Source organism: Choloepus didactylus, chromosome 10 (genome assembly GCF_015220235.1).
Source record: "Choloepus didactylus isolate mChoDid1 chromosome 10, mChoDid1.pri, whole genome shotgun sequence".
NCBI classification, from domain to species: domain Eukaryota; kingdom Metazoa; phylum Chordata; class Mammalia; order Pilosa; family Megalonychidae; genus Choloepus; species Choloepus didactylus.
In genome coordinates this window covers 18,212,413-18,232,111 of record NC_051316.1, presented here as the reverse complement: position 1 = coordinate 18,232,111, position 19,699 = coordinate 18,212,413, and the positions used below count along the sequence as shown (strand labels likewise).

Below are 19,699 nucleotides of genomic sequence, written 5' to 3'. Positions count from 1 at the left end.
TAACTCAAGATGGTAAAATGAACATACTGACCTCCCTTTTCCTCCATATCCCTTATAACAACAGAACACATGCACACCATGCAAACAAAGAACGGGTACTTCCAGTAAGACTCAAATTGGGAGAAGTTCCCAGGATATAGGACCTGGGTGTGAAAAGTTGGGGAACCCCTAAACTGAAGCAGAGACACAGGCAGCCACTAGTAGGACTAGAGAGAAACCAAGCAAAAGCACTAATTCTGACATCGTGCTGAGAACAGAAGGACTTTTGGTCACCACCCCTCCAACCAAAAAAAAAAAAAAAAAGAAAGAAAGGAGAAAAAAGAAGGCAACTTTTATGCTGAGTTGCAGGCATGAGTGGCATTTAAACCAGGCTAAGCCTAAAATCTCTGCTATACAACTAGTTAAAAAAAAAAAGAAAAAAAAAAAGCTGAAAAAGAGCCCAGACTTCAATCAGAGATATGAATGAAGCAGATCTGGTTAAGACTAGGGCAAATCGGGCCAAAGGGTCAAGTTGAAATAATTGTATCTTAAAACTTCAACTTCCATGTGAGACCAAGGGAAGAAATGTTTATTGGGAGTAGGATCTATATTTTCTAAACAATATGACTTCTATAGTCAGGTTGTTCAAATACCACAATTACATGGAGCTTTGAATAGGAAATGAAATATGGTAGGTCTGTATAGGTTAGAGTAAAATAGCAACACATCCCAAAGTAATTTGGGCAGAGAATAAAAATATATATTTGGGTCCCCCCTGAGGAGCTGGGGGAGGATGCAGAGGTGTTGGACTACCTCACCTGGATTATTGCTAATGTTCTCACAAACACTGGGGACTGATGGCTTGACATGCTGAGCCCTCTGTCTTGGGGCTGGCCCGTATGAGTCTTGTTACTGCAAAGGAGAGGCTAAACCTGCTTATAATTGTGCCTAAGAGTCTCCCTGCTGAGTGCCTCTTTGTTGCTCAGATGTGGCCCTCTCTAAGTAAGCCACCTTGACAGGTGATCTCATTGCCCTCCCCTCTATGTGGGACCTGACTCCCAGGGGTGTGACTCTCCCTGGCAAAGCAGGATATGACCCTGGGGATGAATCTGGACCTGGCATCAGGGGACTGAGAACATCTTCCTGACCAAAAGGGGGATGCGAAATGAAACAAAATAAAGCTTCAGTGGCTGAGAGATTTCAAATGGAGTCAAGAGGTCATTCTGGTATAGATAACACTTTTAGGTTTTAATGTGCTGAAATAGCTAGAAGTAAATACCTGAAACTACCAAACTCCAACCCAGTATCCTTGACTCTTGAAGACGATTGTATAACAATGTAGATTACAAGGTGAGACAGTGTGATTGTGAAAACCTTGTGGATCACATTCCCTTTATCTAGTGTATGGATTGATGAGTAGATAAATGGGGACAAAAACTAAATGAAAAATAGGGGTGACGATTTGGGTGTTCTTTTGTATTTTTATTTTTTATTCTGATTCTGATTCTTTCTGGTATAAGGAAAATGTTCAAAAATAGATTGAGGTGATGAATGCACAACTATATGAAGATACTGTGAATAACTGATTGTACACCATGGATGACTGCGTGGTATGTGAATATATCTCAATAAAACTGAATTAAAAAAAAAAATCTCTGCTGTAGAGAAAATGAGTCAATGCTGGAAGGCTTTTAGGCACTGAGAAAGCAGCAGCTCTCAGGTCAGCTGTAAGTCCATGCAAGGGACATGGAGGGCAAAACAGATGAGGGAGCTTATACCTGTGGAAAATGTCCCTATTCTATGGGGAGAGAAGCCTCACCTGCCTCCTCCTCACATCCCCTTCCGAGGTGCTGAGCAAAGCCCCTTCCTGCTTTCCCAGAAGTGCACACGGGCACAGCCTGGTTTAGGCTTCTTATCCTCTTGCCTTCTGACCTTACAGAGCCCTGGGAGAAGTAATGGAAGTTACAGGTCCTCTCTTCAGTTAGAAAACACATACATGCACAATTGTGCAAACAATTTCGGGGGATCCTTGAACACCCTGAAGAAATATTATGAAACCCGTAAGGAACCAGGAGGCCCAGTCTATGAACAACTTCACTTTGAAGGACACTGCTTCCTTTCCTGGTTTCAGGAGCAGGATATTTCCTACCCATACTTCTTGCTGTCCTTGGGGGCCCCAGGGGAGGGAATGCTTTCGCTAAGTGCTTCAAGAGGGAAGGAGACTTGGGGAATACTGAAGTCAGCCCTCCAGTCCTTCCCCTCTGAGAATCAGCATTTTCCATGGCTCCAGGAGCTGACTTTCCCACCCAACATGGTGGCCTGGCCCAGTGCAGCCAGCCATAGGGTGGCAACTCTGCTGGACTCTGGAGTTTGATTGGGAGGCCACGTCCCTCCTCTGAGCCTTTATCTAAAAGAAATTGGGCTTTAGGTTCCCACCTGCTGCATCTTTGATTTCTCAATTTATTCAGAACCTATACAGAGAGGAGGGAGGCCCCCTCAGACACCCTAAAACTTCAGTTTCACAACCTTTGAGAGAGGTGGGCCACCCAGGCAGCAATTAAAGAGTGCAGGACCACCTTGTACCACTGCCCATGGTGGTGGGTGGGCTGAGGCTGGAATGCACCCAGCTGACCCTCCCAGAGGAGGAGGCACGACACCAGCCAGCAAAGGACAGGGCAGACAGGAAGCAACTGCTTGAGTCAGCAGTTCTCAGAGTACGGATTGGGAACCTCTGGGGAGCATAAAGTCAAAACTATTTTCATAATAAAATACTGATACATCATTTGCCCTTTTTACTCTCATTCCCTCATGAGTGTGCACGATGTTCGACACCCTGAGAGCTAATGGGGTGTGTGCTTGTGTATTCCTGTGTTTTAAAATGTTGTCAGTCTTAATATCTAATACAGTAAATGTTGATGGATATAGCCATATCAACAAAAGGTTTGGTGGGTTTTCAATAATTTTTAAGAGTGTAAAGATTTTGAGATGAAAAAGTTTTGAGAATTGGTAGCCTAAATTTGGTAGATTGTACCAAGGAAATGACATTTCTTAATTTTAATCCCATTCTTGTGGATATGAACCCCTTGTAAATAGGATCTTTTGAATTTGTTACTTTTTTATTTTATATTTTTAATTGTAGAATATAACATATATACATAGAAGTGATAACTTCCTAAGTGCAATTTAACAAGTAGAGAACAAATTTCAAAGAAGGTTACATTTCCAGTTTCAGTTATTTCCTTATTGTGAAATATATATACAAAAAGGTAATATCTTTCAAAGTATGATTTAACAAGTAGTTATATAGAAAATTTCCAAAGTTGTTATGCATTATAGTTTCGCAGTTTCAGTTATTTCCTTATTTTGAAATATAACATACATACAAAAAGATAATAACTTTCAAATTACAATTTAACAAGTAGCTATTAGAACACATTTCAAAGGATGCTATATGTTACAGCTCCACCATTTCAATTCTTTCCTTCTAGCTATTCTAATGCCCTAGAAACCAAGAAAAGGAAAATTATATAAAGATTCAGTATTCATAATCCTTTCTTAAATTCCATCTTGTCTGTTGCTACATCTTCCTCTATGAAGATGTTACCTTTAATTAAGATACAGCCAACTGGACTAGGGCAGGTCAGGCTCAAGGATAAAGGATGAGACTGACTGGGTTTTAAAACTACAACTTGTGTGAGACCAAGGAGTAGATGTTTATCTGGTGCAGGATCTATATTTTCTGTAGCACACTAGATAATTTATCCTGTACGATCAGTTTGTTTGAACACCATAGATACAGGGAGCAGTTAATGGGAAGTGGGATTTGGTGAATTTGTACAGGCTGGGGTGAAATCCCGACACATCCCAGAGTGATATGGGTAGAGAGTATAACTGTATTTGTGGGGGCTCCTCAAGGAGCTGGAGAGAAATGCAGAAGTTTTGGACTTCCCCACCAGGGCTATTTCTGACTTTCCCGCAAATGTTAAGAACTGCCAATTTAGTGAGCCGAGCCCTTGATCTGGGGGCTTTCCACTGTGACACTAGTTGCTGTGAGGGACAGGCTAAGCCCACTTATAATTGTACCTAAGAGTCTCCCCCAGAGAACCTCTTTGTTGCTCAGATGTGACCTCTCTCTCTAGCTAAGCCAATTCAGCAGGTGAACTCACGGCCCCACCACCACCTATGTGGGACATGACTCCCAGGGGTGTAAATCCCCCTGGCAACATGGGAAATGACTCCTAGAGATGAGCCTGGACCCAGCACTGTGTGACTGAGAGGATCTTCTTGACCAAAAGGGGGAAGAGAGATGAAGCAAAGTAGGGTTCCAGTGGCTGAGAGATTTCAAATGGAGTTGAGAGGTCACTCTGGAGGGTATTCCTGTTTGCTATGCAGACATCACCTTTTAGTCTTTGGTGTGTTGGAGTGGCTAGAGGGAAGTGTCTGGGGCTATCAAGCTGCAACCCATTGACTTTGATTCTTGAAGATGATTGTATAACTATGTAGACTGCATAGTGTGTCTGTGTCACTGTGGAAACCTTGTGGCTCACACTCCCTTTATCCAGTGTATGGACAGATGAGTGGAAAAATGGGGACAAAAACTAGATGAAGAATAGGGTGGGATGGAGGGGATGGAAAGGTTTAGGTGTTCTTTTTTGCTTTTATTTTTATTTTGGAGTAAGGAAAAGCTTCAAAATTGATTCTGGTGATGAACCCACAACTGTGATGATGCTGTGAACAGTTGGCTGTACACTGTGGAGGACTGTGGGATGTGTGAATATATTTTAAAAAGTAAATGAACAATGGGGGAGGAGGGAAATGGAATGTTTGGGATAAATTTTTTTAATTTAATTTTCATTTTATTTTTTGGAGTAATGAAAATTTTCAAAGTTTGATTGTAGTGATGAAAGCACAGCTATATGACAATACTGTGAACAACCGATTATACACTTTGAATGAGTGTATGTTATTTGATTATATCTCAATAAAATTGCTTTAAAAAAAAGATATGGCCAACTGAATGAGGGTGGGTCTTAATTCTATTACTGGATGCCTTCTAGAAAGAAAGCCATGGAAAGTCTGAAAGCTAGAACTCAGCAGGCACCCAGAAGAGAAAGGGCAGAATATCATTATGTTATGGGAAAGCCAAGAAACCCAAAGATTGTCAGCCAGCCAGAACACTACCGACCCTGGGAGGAAGCAAGTCTTATGGCATCAGAAACTGTGAGCTGATAAATTGCTGCTAAGTCAACACATTGTGTAGTATTTGTCATAGCAGCTCAGAAACAAAGACAAACATGCCAATACCTCTCCCCCAACTTTCACCTCTACCAACGATTTTCTCCATACTTACTTTGTCTTGCTAGTCTGAACACCAAGGCATCCCCATGGCTTTTTCTGAAACCTCCTCTCCAGCATCCCAGTCTTGCTCTCCATTCTCAACAAGTGACATCTACACCAAAATGCATCACTCTCCCATTAAAAAGCATTTAGCATAAAACCCTGAAGGTGACCGTGGCTGAGAAGAATCAGGAGAATCCTGGAGAAGATCCTGGAGATAACATTTCCTCATCCGGGCAGGGTCTTTGTCCTGTCTTTAATTTCCCTGGTGTTTGTCAGTGGAAACACCCAACCATACAAGTGTGAGGTTTCCTTAAGATATTCTGCTCCTTTTGTCTTCACCAGGCTTGCCTGGCTTCTTGCATTGATGATATCCACCTGCTCCTGCAATCACTTCCTATGACCCCTGCCCGCCCCTCCCACCTATTTTATGACATTCTCTCACACTTGCTGATCCCATCCAACCACATTCACCTCTGTTGTAATATTTGGGGTCAAGCACTGGGTTGACCTTAGCCTTGAGTGCTCCTTGCCCATCCCTCCCTTCTAACACTTCAGGTCTCTGCTCCAAGGACCCTCCTCAGAGAACCTGCCCTGATGATCCTGGAGATAGAATTGCCTCATCCTGGTGGGGTCTTTGCCCTGTCTTTAACTTCTTCAGTGTTTCCCCCTCTCCATCACTGTCTCACAACTCTCTGTTTATTTTCTCCAGAGTTCTTATGACAACTGTAATATGCCGTAAATTTACTTATTAACTTGTTTATCACCATTTTTTAACCCTGAAGCCAAGAACAGTGCTAGGTTCAATAAATACTCTTTGGACGAATGACTAATAATGTACTCCACTTCAAAACACCACTGAGTATCCTGAGTCATGCAGAAATAGCAGTGTAATGGGAGAACCAATTTAATTTCCACTAAGCTTAGGCTTGGTCACAAGCAGTGTGCTAGAAGGAGACAGAGGGCTGTAACAAAGGGGTCAGTGTGCTCTAAAACAGACAGGGGAGATACAAAATGGACATTTCCCTGAAGAGGATGCATTTTGTTTTAATGGTTACGACTAAATATCTTGGGTGGCCTCTCCTACAAAGCCTGTTAACCTTTTCAGGTAGGATTCCATCATCCAAACATTTTTTGAAAAATTTACTTTATGTTATCAAATTAATACATGTACACAATGTTAAAAGGAAAACACACACACACACACACACACACAAAAGCTACAAAACATTGCTGAGAGAAATTAAAGGGGAACCAAATAAATGGAGAGATATAGCAAGCTCTTGGGACAGAAGTCTCAATATTGTTAATATGACAATTCTCTCCCAGTTGATCTATAGCTTCAGTGCAATCCTAATCAAGATCCCAGCAGGTTACTTTGTAGAAATTGTAAAGCTGATTCTAAAATTCATGTGGAAACGTAAACAGCCTAAATTAGCCAAACAACTACGAAATACAGGAACAAAGCTGGAGGATTAACACTACCTGATTTCAAGTCATTATAAAGCTATGGTAATCAAAACAGTGTGTTATTGGCATTAAAACAGACAAATAGACCAATAGAACAGAATAGAGCCCAAAGTAAACCCACATATGTATGAACAACTGGTTTTCAATAAAGGCAATTGTGAAGACAATTAATTCATTAGAGAAAGGATAGTTGTGCCAGTTTGGATGTATTATGTCCCCCAAAATGCCATGTTCTTTGATGCAATCTTTTGGGGGCAGAGGTATTAGTGTTGATTAGGTTGGAATCCTTTGATTGGGTGCTTCCATGGAGATGGGACACAATCAACTGTGGGCAAGACCTTTGATTGGATAATTTCCATGGAGGTGCTATCCCACCCATTCAGGGTGGGTCTTAATTAAATCACTGGAGCCATATAAAAGAGCTGACAAACAGAAGGAACTCAGTGCTGCTGCAGACAAGAGAGCCATTTTGGAGATTGCCATTGGAAGTAGACTTTTGCTAGTCAGGAGTCTGCCTGCAAGAAACTAAGTGAACACACCCAGACACCTAGAGAGAAATGTCCTGGGAGAAAGCCATCTTGAAACCAGAACCCTGGAGCAGATGCCTGTGCCTTCCCAGCTAACAGAGGTTTTCCAGTTGCCAATGGCCTTTTTCTGGTAAAGGTACCCTATTGTTGATGCCTTACCTTGCTCACCTTACGGCCTTAAGACTGTAACTGTGTAACCAAATAAACCCCCTAAATAAAAGCCAATCTATTTCTGGTATTTTGCCTAATGGCAACATTAGCAAACTGTAACAATAATCTTTTCAAAAAATCATGTTGAAACAATTGGATAACCATATGTGCACATGTGCACACACACACACAAATCACACTTCTAGACAATCCATCCCTCATACCATATACAAAAATCAATTCAAAATGAACCACAGACCTAATTTAAAACCTAAAATTATAAAGCTTCTAGGAGAAAATATTTGTGACCTTGGACTATCAAAGATTTCTTCATTATAACAACAAATGCATGATCTATAAAAGAAAGAAATGGCGAAATTGGACTTCATCAAAATTTAAAATGCTGCTTTGCAAAACACACTCTTAAAGATTGAAAAAACAAACTACCAACTGGAAGAAGATATTTGCAATTCATATATCTGATAAAGGACATTAAAACAGACTATTTTTTAAAAATTTCAAAACTCAGTAATAAGAAAACAAATAATCCAATTAGAAAAATGGGTAAAACTCCAAAGAATGCTGTATGGAAGGGGAGGTAAAGTAACTTTATGGAAGAGAAATCTGACAAACTCTTATCTCAGCCAGGACATCAAAGTGAACATCACGGTGATAAGCTATAGTGATGGCATTTACTTGTGATATGATGTGATGAAAATGACACTTTATTTTTGTATTCTTCCTCCAAAAACCCACAAGCCCAGGCTAGTCATGAGAAAAAAAAAAACATCAGACAAATTCCAATTGGGGATATTCTATAAAATACCTGACCAGTACTCCTCAAAGCTGTCAAGGCCATCAAAAACTAGGAAAGTCTGAGAAACTGAGCCAAGAAAAGCCTAAGGAAACATGATGACTTAGTGCAATGTGGCATCTTGGATGGGATCCTGGAGCATAAAAAGGATATTAGGTAAAAACTAAGGAAATCTGAATAAAGTATGAGTGTAGTTAATAGTAATGTATCAATATTGGTTTATTAATTGTAACAAATGTTCCATACTAATGTAAGATGTTAATGATAGGGAAAACTGTGTGTGGGTATGTGGGAATTCTCTGTAATAACTTTGCAATTTTTTTGCAAACTAAAACTTTTATAAAAATAAAGGACATTTTTTAAATGGGCAAAATATTTGAATGTCCATTCATTATTGGTCTCACCAAAGAAGATATAAGGACAGCACATGGAAAGATGCCCAACATCGTTAGTCATTAGGGAGACGCAAATCAGAACCACAATGAGACACCACCACCCACCTACTAGAATAGCTACAAAAATTTTTTAAAAGACTCACCATAGGCAAGGATGTGGAGAAACTGGAACTCTCACTCACTTCTGATGGGAATATAAAATGGTGTGATTACATTTTGAAATTTTCTTCAAAGTTTATGCATATCCTGACCATATGATCCAACCACTCCATTCCTAGATATTTACTCAAGCACATGCCCACCCAAAGATGTGTACACAGATGTTCATAGCAGCTTTAGTTGTAATTGCTCAAACAAGAAACAACCCAAATGCCCATCATCAGGTGAAAGGATGAACAAACTGTGGCACATCCAAACAGCGGAATGCTATTCAGTTAGTATAAAAGAATGAGCTACTGATACACAATATAACATGGATAAATCTCAAAATAGTTATGAGGAGTGAAAGAAGCCAGACCCTCCCAAAATAGTACACACTGTATGATTTCATTGATAAAAAATTCTAGGAAACGTAAATTGTTGTATAATGACAGAAAGCAGATCAGTGGTTCCTTGGGATTTGGGGGAGGGGTTGAAGAGAGGAGTTTACAAGGGAACATAAGGAAACTTTGGGGGGTGATGGATCTGTTTATTCTCTTAATCATGGTGATGATTTCTTGGAACTATTCATGTCAAAACTAATGAAACTAAATACTTTAAATATGTGCAGTTTATTACATGTCAACTAATCCTCAGTAAAGCCATTTTTAAAAAAGCTCATTGGAACTTTGTGTACATGGATAGGGCTAGTCTACTTTTGTAACTCACCATGGGACATTCAGTTGGGGATCTGGAAATTGCAGGGAGAGATCCAAATGTCAAATATCTATAGGTCTTTTAAAACTCCACCAAAGAAAAGAAAACATATATTTCTAAAATATGCCAAAGAAGTATTTTTTATAGTCTCTGTGGCTTAAAAGGCTGTCATTGACTAATCTTTTAAAATTAGTAAACCTTGTAATTTGGTAAAACCCTGTCTAAAACCAGAAAAGAAGACTAGCAAACTTCTTAAAGTCCCATCTATGTCTAAATTCTGTGACACTGCGAGTTTGTAAAAATAAAGAATGGCCATTTAGGAGGCATGACAATGTTTTCCTAGAAATTCCAATTAGAAGAATTATGGACTTGCAATTCCATATTCATCAAAAACCTTGCTATAAGATCTATATTTTGGAGATAGTGTGAAGGTATTATGGAAATATTGTGAAGAAAAATTAATATAGAAATTCAACTACCGCCTCTATGCAAGAGACTCCAAATTTTCCCACCAATAGCCCTGTCATCTTCTTTTGCTTCAAAACCAAATCTCCCATTGTCTGCAGGAAGTCCCCATTGGTTCATCCCACACTGACCTCAAGTAAGTGTTCCAATTTGGCAGCATGGTCAGCTCCATCTCCCCTTTCCACCTCCACTGTTCTATGGCTTCCATCCTAAGTAGATCCTCTGGGGTCTTACTCTTCTTTCATTCCTCTATATGGGAAATTTTGGAGTCATCTCTGAAATCATCTTCTCCTCCTCCTTTTCCCTCAAATGCTTAGTCCTGTCCTTTATTTCTTTGAAAGTTCTCTCAGTGTCTTAGTTTCCTGGGTTGCTATGAAAAAATCACACAATGGGCTGGTTTACCCGATGGGAATTTACTGGGTTTTGAGTCTGGCAGCCTTGTCCTGAAGTCAGCTGCATTCCTGCTGGCTGGCCATCTTTGGATTCCTTGGCTTTAGCATTACATGCTGCTGCCCATCTCCTTCCTCTTCAGGGTTCCTGCTGACTTCCCAATTTTCCAGCTCCTCTCTGTGGCTTCCTCTAACACTGGCTTCCAGGTTCTTCTCTTTCTAAGGTCTCCAGTAATAGGGTTAAGACCAATCCCCATTCACCTGGCCACACGTTGACTAAAAATAGCCTCTTCAAAAGGTCCTATTTACAATAGGCTCATACACACAGGGATGGGATTAAGATTAAGAACATGTTTAAATTGGGGAACATGGCTCACCCTTCCTTGCTACTCCCACTGGTATCACCAAGACCACTTCTGAAAGCTTTGCCTGGATATGCCTCCCGGTGCTCAAGAACAGACACCATCTCCCATTGTGGACCAATCACCTTTGATTCCTTGGCCTGACTTTCAAAGATCTCCACTGTGCGTTTCCATCAGATAAAGCATTAAGCATGGATTCAGTGTCCACTCTGTGAATGGTGTTTCCCCAAAACTCCCCCAACATGTTCCTAGTCCTCCAAAATGCTCACATCCCTAATACCCCAATCTCTGCCCACACCACACTTTCTACCAAATGCCAACTTTGTGCATACTCCTCCATCCATCTCTTTTAATCCTTTTTTTCTCTTTGCTGGCCCCCTTAACCAAATCCACCTTGGTCTTCAACACCTAGCTTGGATTTTTTCCTATAAGTCTTCCCATTTCTGAACTCTTGGCATAATTTTACTCTGTAGCACATAATTTGGGGTTAGGGAAACAATGTTTGTTTAGTGCCAACATACACCATACTTTTAACATAAGACTTTCACAAAAACCAAGAGCAGTAGATATTTTTATTACCCTGTTTTACAGATGAGGAAACTGAGAATGAATGGTTCAGTAACTTGTCCAAGGTGCAACCCCTAAAGCAACAGGGCCAGGATATAAACCCCAATATCGCAGCTTGCAATCCCAAGCATGCTCAATCATCTAGTGTTTGTACCAGCAGTTCCCTGAGGGGTAGGTATAGATGACAAGAAGGTGAGGAACTTCAGTCTTTTCTTTTTCCCACTTCTTCAACCATTTTTTTTCTTTAGTATTTTTTTTATTGTGAATTTTAACATTATACATGACAATGATAACTTTCAAAGCACAATTTAACAAGTAGTTAGAGAGCAAATTTCAAAGAATGTCATGGGTCACAGTTCCATAACTTCAGCCATTTCCATTATGGCAAAATATAACCTACATACAGAAAGGTGTCATGTCTCAATGTACAGCTCAATAAGCAGTCATATAGGTAATTTCAAAAATTGTTATGGGCTACAGTTCACAGTTTCAGTTCTTTCCTTATTATGCAATACAAGGTATTTTCAGAAAGGTGAAGTCCTTCAAGGCACAATTCAATGAGCAGCTATAGAGCAAATCCCAAAGGATACTATAGGCTACAGTTCTACCATGTCATTTACCTCCTTCCAGCCATTCCAACACCCCAGCATAAAAATATATACATATAATTATATAAAGTTTTCAGTATTCATAGACCTTTGGTCAATCTTAGCTCATTTGTTGCTACCTCACTTAATCTCTTTCTCCATCTTCAGGGGTGTCTAGGTAGTGAGCACCCTAACTTCTTCATATTGAAAGGGGGTGTTGACAGTCTGGGGAAGGGGGCTGCATCTGATTGTTATTTTTAAAGAGGCTGTTGCTTCTGGGTTTTAGGACTTGTCTGGTGTATGAACACTCTAGTGGATTTAAGTTTCTGAGAGAGAAAATTTAGCGAGTGAATCTTTTATAGAATCTCAGGTAGGGGTCTAGGTACTTGGGGACTACTTATGGTAAGGGCATGGCATACTATGGCCATTTGGGATATCTAACTGGAGCCTGCATAAGAGAAACCTCCAGGATAGCCTCTCGACTCTATTTGGGATCTCTCAGCTACTGTGACTTCAGCTTGCTACCTTTCTTTTTTTCCCCCTTTTGGTCAAGTAGGCATTTTAAATCCCTTGCTTCCAGCACCAGGCTCATTCCTGGGAATCATGTCCCACGTCACCAGGGAGATTCATTTCCCTGGTAGTCCTGTCCCTCGTGGGGGGAGGGGGGAGTGGTTAATGAATTTACTTGCCAAGTTGTACTTAGAGAGAGAAAGGCCACATCTGAGCAACAAAAGAGGTTCCCTGGAGGTGCCTCTTAGTCATAATTATAGGATGGCTCAGCCTCCTGTTTACAACCCTAAATTTCATAAGAGCAAACCTCACATCAAGGGCTTGCCTCAGTCATTTTTATCTGTTTCACTGTTGACTTTTGTGGGGATTGAATCTTGCCTCCCACAAAAGCCATGTTCAAGTCTTCAATTGTGTCCCTGTGGGTGGGAACCTGCTTGTAAATTGGACTTTTGAAGATGTTATTATTAGTTAAGGTGTGGATTCATTTGTGAATAGGACCTTTGAAGATCCTATTTAGATGGGGTCAAATGAATTGGGGTAGACCTTAACCCAGATGACCGGAGTCCTTATAAGCAAAGAAAATTTGGATGCAGTCAATCAAAAGAAGCCAGAAGTCAGAAGAAACCAGAAGAAGCCAGAAAATAAGGCATATTGCCATGTAACAGAGGCAGAGATGCAAGCCAAGGAATGCCAAGGATTGCAGAAAGTCAACACCAGAACACTACAGACTCCAAGAGAAAGCATGGCCTGTCAAGAGCTTGATTTTGGACTTCCAGCCTCCAAAAGTGTTGGAAACACTATTGCTTAAGCCAACCAATGTGGGATATTTGTCATAGCAGCCCTGCAAACTAAGACAAGCTTCCACTCAAGATTTTGTTTGAACAGTAACAAATTTAAAACCTGCAGCCATGGGTCCTGCTACTTAATAACATGGCAGTCGACTCATAGCCCCTGTGGATTATGGGGCATGACCCCCTCTCCTAATCATAATGTTGCACAGCATTGTCCATGGTATAAAGTAGGTAAATAACATATGGGCTTATTGTTATTTGAGCTGAAACTGAGGGGAAGAAAAGTTGACATCTCTAGCAAACAGCTAGAGACCTGAACAGTGGTGGGTTGACAACTTTCAATATGACCCCCATGGTAGATTGAATTATGGACCCAACAGACACATGCCCTTAATATTAATGGGTTCACAACGGTGGGAACTCATTGTAAATAGGACCTCTCGATATTGATGATAGTAGTTTTAGTGATGGTGCGGCCCAACCAAATAAGGGTGAGTCTTAATCTGGATTCCTTTAGGCTTTATAAGAAGAACTGGGAAGTCACAGAAGTAAGAAATGAGAGGATATCTCCATGTGATGTGGGCAGAGACACAAGCCAAGGAACCCCAAAGATTGCCAGCAACCAGCACCAGAATGCTACAGTCTCTGAGAAGAAAGCACTGACTTGCTGACATCTCGATTTTGGACTTCTTCTAGCCTCAAATCCATGAGCTAATAAATTCCCATTGTTTAAGCTACCCCACTGTCTGGTGTTTTTGATAGCAGTTCTGGCAAACTAAGATACCCACCTTTGCCAGTGCTTAAGAGTAGTGTGTCGGGGGGCGGGGGGGGCACTCCAGGAAGGAATGACACAGAAGAGGGCAGATGCTTGTGAGGCCAAGGAGGTCAGGGAAGTGGCGTATGGAGAATTCTCAAGCTGACCAGATGGCGTGCTTGACGGTTAAGGATGAGACACTTCATCATGTCGGAACGATGGCATGTGTTCAGGATGGGGCAGGGGCATGTATCAATGAGGCAGAGACTAGAGACAGAGGCAAGGAGATAACAAATAAAGAGCAGGGAAGGGTGGAAGATAAAAGATGATAGATCCCCTGTGAGGATGGCACCAGGCCTATTAGGAAAAAAAAAAGAAAAAGCTCCTTGTCAATGAGAAAAAAAACAAGAGTCATTTGAAAACTAAGGCAGAGAAGCAAAAATCTTAAGTCCTGGAGACTTGGGGTAGATGAGACATGAAGCTTTTAGTACCGTGACATGACACGTGTTTACTGTACCTCCTAGTTTGTAAGGTGCTCATTTAGGGGAGCAATTTGTGAGCTTCAGCTTAGCTCCTCTCCAAGCAGCCAACTCTCGGAAGGCAGAATGTGAAGCTCCACAAATTCACAGATCTGGGATGGTCACTGGTCTCCATGGACAAGACGTGCCCCAAACCAGGACAGGAAAATGATGACCTCCTTGGCATCATCGTTTACCCTCTTGGTTTCTGCCATGCATGTGAACTGTTGACAGTTTCACTGACCATTTAGTGCATGCCAGAGTTGCTCTGAACTCTTTACCAATGTAATCCCTGCAATGAGGCTGGAGAGAGGTGAAGTTTTATGCCCATTCTGTCCACAGGGAAGCAGAAGCACAGCAGTGTCGAGTGGCCAGTGAGCCTTAGGGTCAGACACCAAACACAGAAGCCCAACTCCAAAGACTGGGCCCTTTAATAATCACACGATGGTGCTTTCTGTGATCATGGCACAGTGCACAGCACCCACCAAAGAGAAAAAGGAAGAAGAAAAAGGTCATAAGGGCCAAGAAAGAGCATCCTTTGGTGCAAGTGCTCAAATTACCTGGTTTTATGAAGCAATACCAGTTGTATTATACATCAACAATGGATCGGAAACACTGGACCTACACCAAAGAAGGAAGATTATTTTTATGACTCAGTTGAAGAATTCAGGTATGGAAGCCATGTACTAGAAAAACTGTGCAGCTGGCAAAGTTTGTTTTGGGTCCTGTCTTTCCTTCCCACCTTCCCACACAAGGCGCCATGTCTAGAGTGAGGTATGGAGTGGTATTCGAGAAAGTGACCTCTTGAGCCAGACTCTGGCTCCCTCCCTCTACTGACACAGACACATGACCTTGGATAAGTAACTCAATCTGGCTGTGCCTCTATTTCCTCTGTGGTGAAATGTGGCAAGAATCAAATAAACAAGATTTGCAGTGTCTTACTAATTGTGATGGCTTCATGCTATATTTGCTAATGTCTCCGGGCACATCATGCCATCAGGTGAGGTTATGAATCCATATTTCAAATAGTCTTTTTGCTTGTTTCTAAATAGCTGCGGCTGACTTTTTTACAGATCTGATTGGATCATCACTCTTGAGATAACACGTTCATCCTTAGGAACAGGGCAAACACAAGCCATTTTCTTGTCGATGACTTTTTCTTTTAATCAGAGAATTTTTGAGTTTACAGAACAATCATGCATAAAGTACAGGATTCCCATACACTGCCCTATTAATAACACCTTGCATCAGTGTGGAGTATGTGTTTTAATTAATGATAGCATATTTTTACAATTGTACTATTAACTATAGGCCAATGTTTCACTTGGGGTTCACTGTTTGTGTTGTGCCATTCCATGTATCTTTTAAAAAATTTGTATTCTAGTAAAATATATACAACCTAACAGTTCCCCTTTCAACTGCATTCAGATATGTATTCCAGTGCTATTCATTACATTCGCAATATTGGGCTATCATCACCACCATCTTTTACCAAAACATTTTCATCATTCCAAATAAAAATATGGCATGCTTCATGAATTTGCACATCATCCTTGCACAGGGGCCGTGCTAATCGTAGCTGTATTGTTCCAATTTTAGTATATGTGCTGCCAAAGTGAACACTTGATGACTTACTCTTGCATTATTGGTTATATCCTCAATATTTGGCTCCTTGGATGCAATCTTTTTAAGAAAACTGTTTATTTAGAGAAGGTTAGGTTGATTAAAATTTGATAAGTCCGCACAGCCAGTCATACATACATGATTTTGCAATGTCACAATATGTGATTTGCAATATATTAACCCACTGCAAGCCAACATGAGGGCACTGACTTTTAACCAGCTCCTGCCTGTGGGTTTCTCTCCATGTGGCAGCAGGGACTTCCCCTCATGGCAGCTGGGCTCCAAGAATGTCTCTTAAGTCACAGGATGTGACTATCTGACACTGGACAGGGCGAGGGCACCCATGTCAAGCTCTGCATGAATTGTGGGTAAAGTTTAGTTTCTAACCTACTTTTAAATAGTGAAGTAGCTTAAATGGAAGTTCCAACAATAGTTTTTTCTCTACTCCATTGGATTAGCTGTGCGACTCATCTTGGTAGCTGTCACCTCACTTAGAAGGTGTAAAGCAAATTTAAAATTAATACCTGCTCCACTAAGGGTGGGAGCTATGCTTTGTAGACAGAGTCTGCTGAGACCTAGGATCATCTAAAGTCATTTCACAAACAGTGAAGCTGAAAGTAGGTATAAGTCGTTCATGCTTATTTAAGGATTGAATGGTGTCTCCCCCCAAAATACATTCAAGTCCTCATCCCTGGTTCTGGGAATGTGTCCTTATTTGAAAATAAGACTGTTCAAGATATTATTAGTTAAGATGTGGCCAACCTGGACCATAGTGGATCCTAATCCAAAATGACTGATGTCTTATTAAAAAGGAAACTTGAACATGGTCAGTAGGAGACAGAGATAAGACAGCCATGTGTCAAAAGCAACAGAAGATGGACAGCCAGCAAGCCACCACTGAACCCTACAGACTTCAGAGGAAGCACGGCCCTGTCAACACTTTGTCTTTGGACTTCCAGCCTCCAGAACTATGAAGCAATACACTTCTGTTGGTTTAAGACATCAGTTTGTGGTATTTTGCTCTTGTGGCCCTAGAAACTAAGACACATATTGTGAAGTAAGCATGAAGAACCCCAAAGGTATATAGTTGTAAGGTCAACCATCACAGTCTTCTACATCTGCAGTAAATGGAATCACTGCCCCCGAAAAGAAGGGGGTGGATTTTGGCCCGGAGCACTTGTGAAGTGCTGTCGTAATCATACCAGGGGAAATTTTACAAATTTCCCTCTCTGTAATCATTCCAGTGTATCTCAGAAGATGAAGATGGGCCAAATGAGCACTGCTTTGTTTCCTGCCTTGTGTGATGAAATGGACAGTCACAGCCACTCGTTTGAGCTTCTAATGGACAATGACATTGACAAGGTAGGTTACAGGCAGCGCGTTACTATATCCAAGCCATGGCTGTATGGAATAGAGCTTATGTGCCCCAAGTATGCAGGAGAAAATTGATACCTGAGAAACTAAGGCATTTAGTGTGCATATTCTTATTCAATAAATATGCATTAAACCACAAATCTGTGCCTGGCACAGTTTGAGGTCCTGAATGAACACTGGAGACAATGAAACACAGCTCTGCTGTCCTTTAAGATGGTGATCTGGTGGGCAAAAGGTGATGAAGTTAAAATACAAAATTTACACAAATGTTGATAAATCCTGTAAAAAAGTAAAGAATGCAGTGAAAGATTAAGACAGAGAGGAACTAACTAGTTAGAAGAGTCAGATGAGAACTCTTCAACTAAATGGATCATTGTACTGGATGGAGAAGAGGAGCATTCTGTGCCAATCGATGATTGGCAGTGTCTCAACCCAAAGCCCATGGCTCTATCCACCACCCCAAATGGTCCTCAAACATCACAGAGCATCAGAATCACCTGGGGAGCCTCATCCCTTGAATTTCTGACTCATCAAGTATGGAGGGGACCTGGGAAGGTGCATTTCCAACAAGTTCCCTGGAGATGCTGATGCCACTAGTTCAGGGACCACACTTTGAGAAAAACTTATGACACTACATTAGTCTCATCTTTCACTTCTCCTCTTCCAGTTCAGGATTTCCTTCTTTTTTTTTTTTAATTCAGTTTTATTGACATATATTCACATACCATACAATCATCCATGGTGTACAATCAACTGTTCACAGGACAATCATATAGTTATGCATTCATCACCACAATCTATTTCTGAACATTTTCCTTACATCAGAAAGAATCAGAATAAGAATAAAAAATAAAAGTGAAAAAAGAACACCCAAACTATTCCACGCCATCCCACCCTATTTGTCATTTAGTTTTTATCCCCATTTTTCTACTCATCCATCCATACACTAGATAAAGGGAGTGTGATCCACAAGGTTTTCACAATCACACTGTCACCCCTTGTAATCTACATTATTATATAATCCTCTTCAGGAGTCCAGACTGCTGGGTTGGAGTTTGGTAGTTTCAGGTATTTACTTCTAGCTATTCCAATACATCAAAACCTAAGAGGTGTTATCTATATAGTGCATAAGAATGTCCACCAGAGTGACCTCTCGACTCCATTTGGAATCTCTCAGCCACTGAAACTATTTCGTCTCATTTTGCATCCCCCTTTTGGTCAAAGAAGATATTCTCAATCCCACGATTCCAGGTCCAGATTCATCCCCGGGAGTCATATCCTGCATTGCCAGGGAGATTTACACCCCTGGGAGTCAGGTCCCATGTAGGGGGGAGGGCAGTGAGTTCACCTGCCAAGGTGGCTCAGTTAGAGAGAGAGAGGGCCACATCTGAGCAAAAAAGAGGTACTCAGGGGGAGACTCTTGGGTACAATTATATGCAAGTTTAGCCTCTCCTTTGCAATAATGAGCTTCATAAGGGCAAGTCCCATGATCAAGGCCTCAGCACATCAAACCGCCAGTCCCAGTGTTTGTGACAACATCAACACCAGTCCAGGTGAGGATGTCCAACACTTCTGCACCTTCCCCCAGCTCCTCGGGGCGGGGTGGGGGTGGGGGTTGCTGTAAATATATTTTTTATTCTCTGCCCAAATTACTTTAGAATGTGTCACTATTTCACTCTAACCTATACTAACCTACCGTATCTCACTTCCTATTCAAAGTTCCATGTAATTGCGGTGTTTGAACAAACCGACTGTAGAGTTGTACTGTTCAGAAAATATAGATCCTGCACCAAATAGACATTTCTTCGCTTGGTCTCACATGGAGGTTGAAGTTTTAAAACACAGTCAGTTTTGACCTTTACCCTTTGGCCTGGTTTGTGCTAGTCTTAACCAGATCTGCTTCATTCATATCACTAATTGAAGCCTGGGCTCTTCTTCAGCTTTTTTTTAACAGTTGCTGTATGCACTAATACTGACATTCATATCTGCTGAGCTGTAGCTCTGAGTTTCAGGTGTCTCAGAGATATGCATTGTTCCAGAGACCAATCAGGTTATACACTAAGGGATCAGCATCTCAAAGTTTAGAGACAGGCATTACAATTCAGGAATAGAGTTGACTGCTGTAAGAGCTTACAATCTAGGGACTATTACAGGGGATTTCCTTCTTAAATGTCAGAATATGGAAAGCAATTAATTTGAATGTGAGATAAGATGAACTTTTCCAAAATTGAA

General features: G+C 41.0%; 1 non-coding gene across 1 annotated transcript; it reads right to left on the bottom strand.

The window, feature by feature from the left end:
- Positions 1-15,986: 15,986 nt before the first annotated feature.
- On the bottom strand, positions 15,987-16,093 carry LOC119505837. The gene has a single exon (XR_005210872.1). It is a non-coding gene; the product is annotated as a U6 spliceosomal RNA (small nuclear RNA).
- Between the last annotated feature and the right edge of the window lie 3,606 nt (positions 16,094-19,699).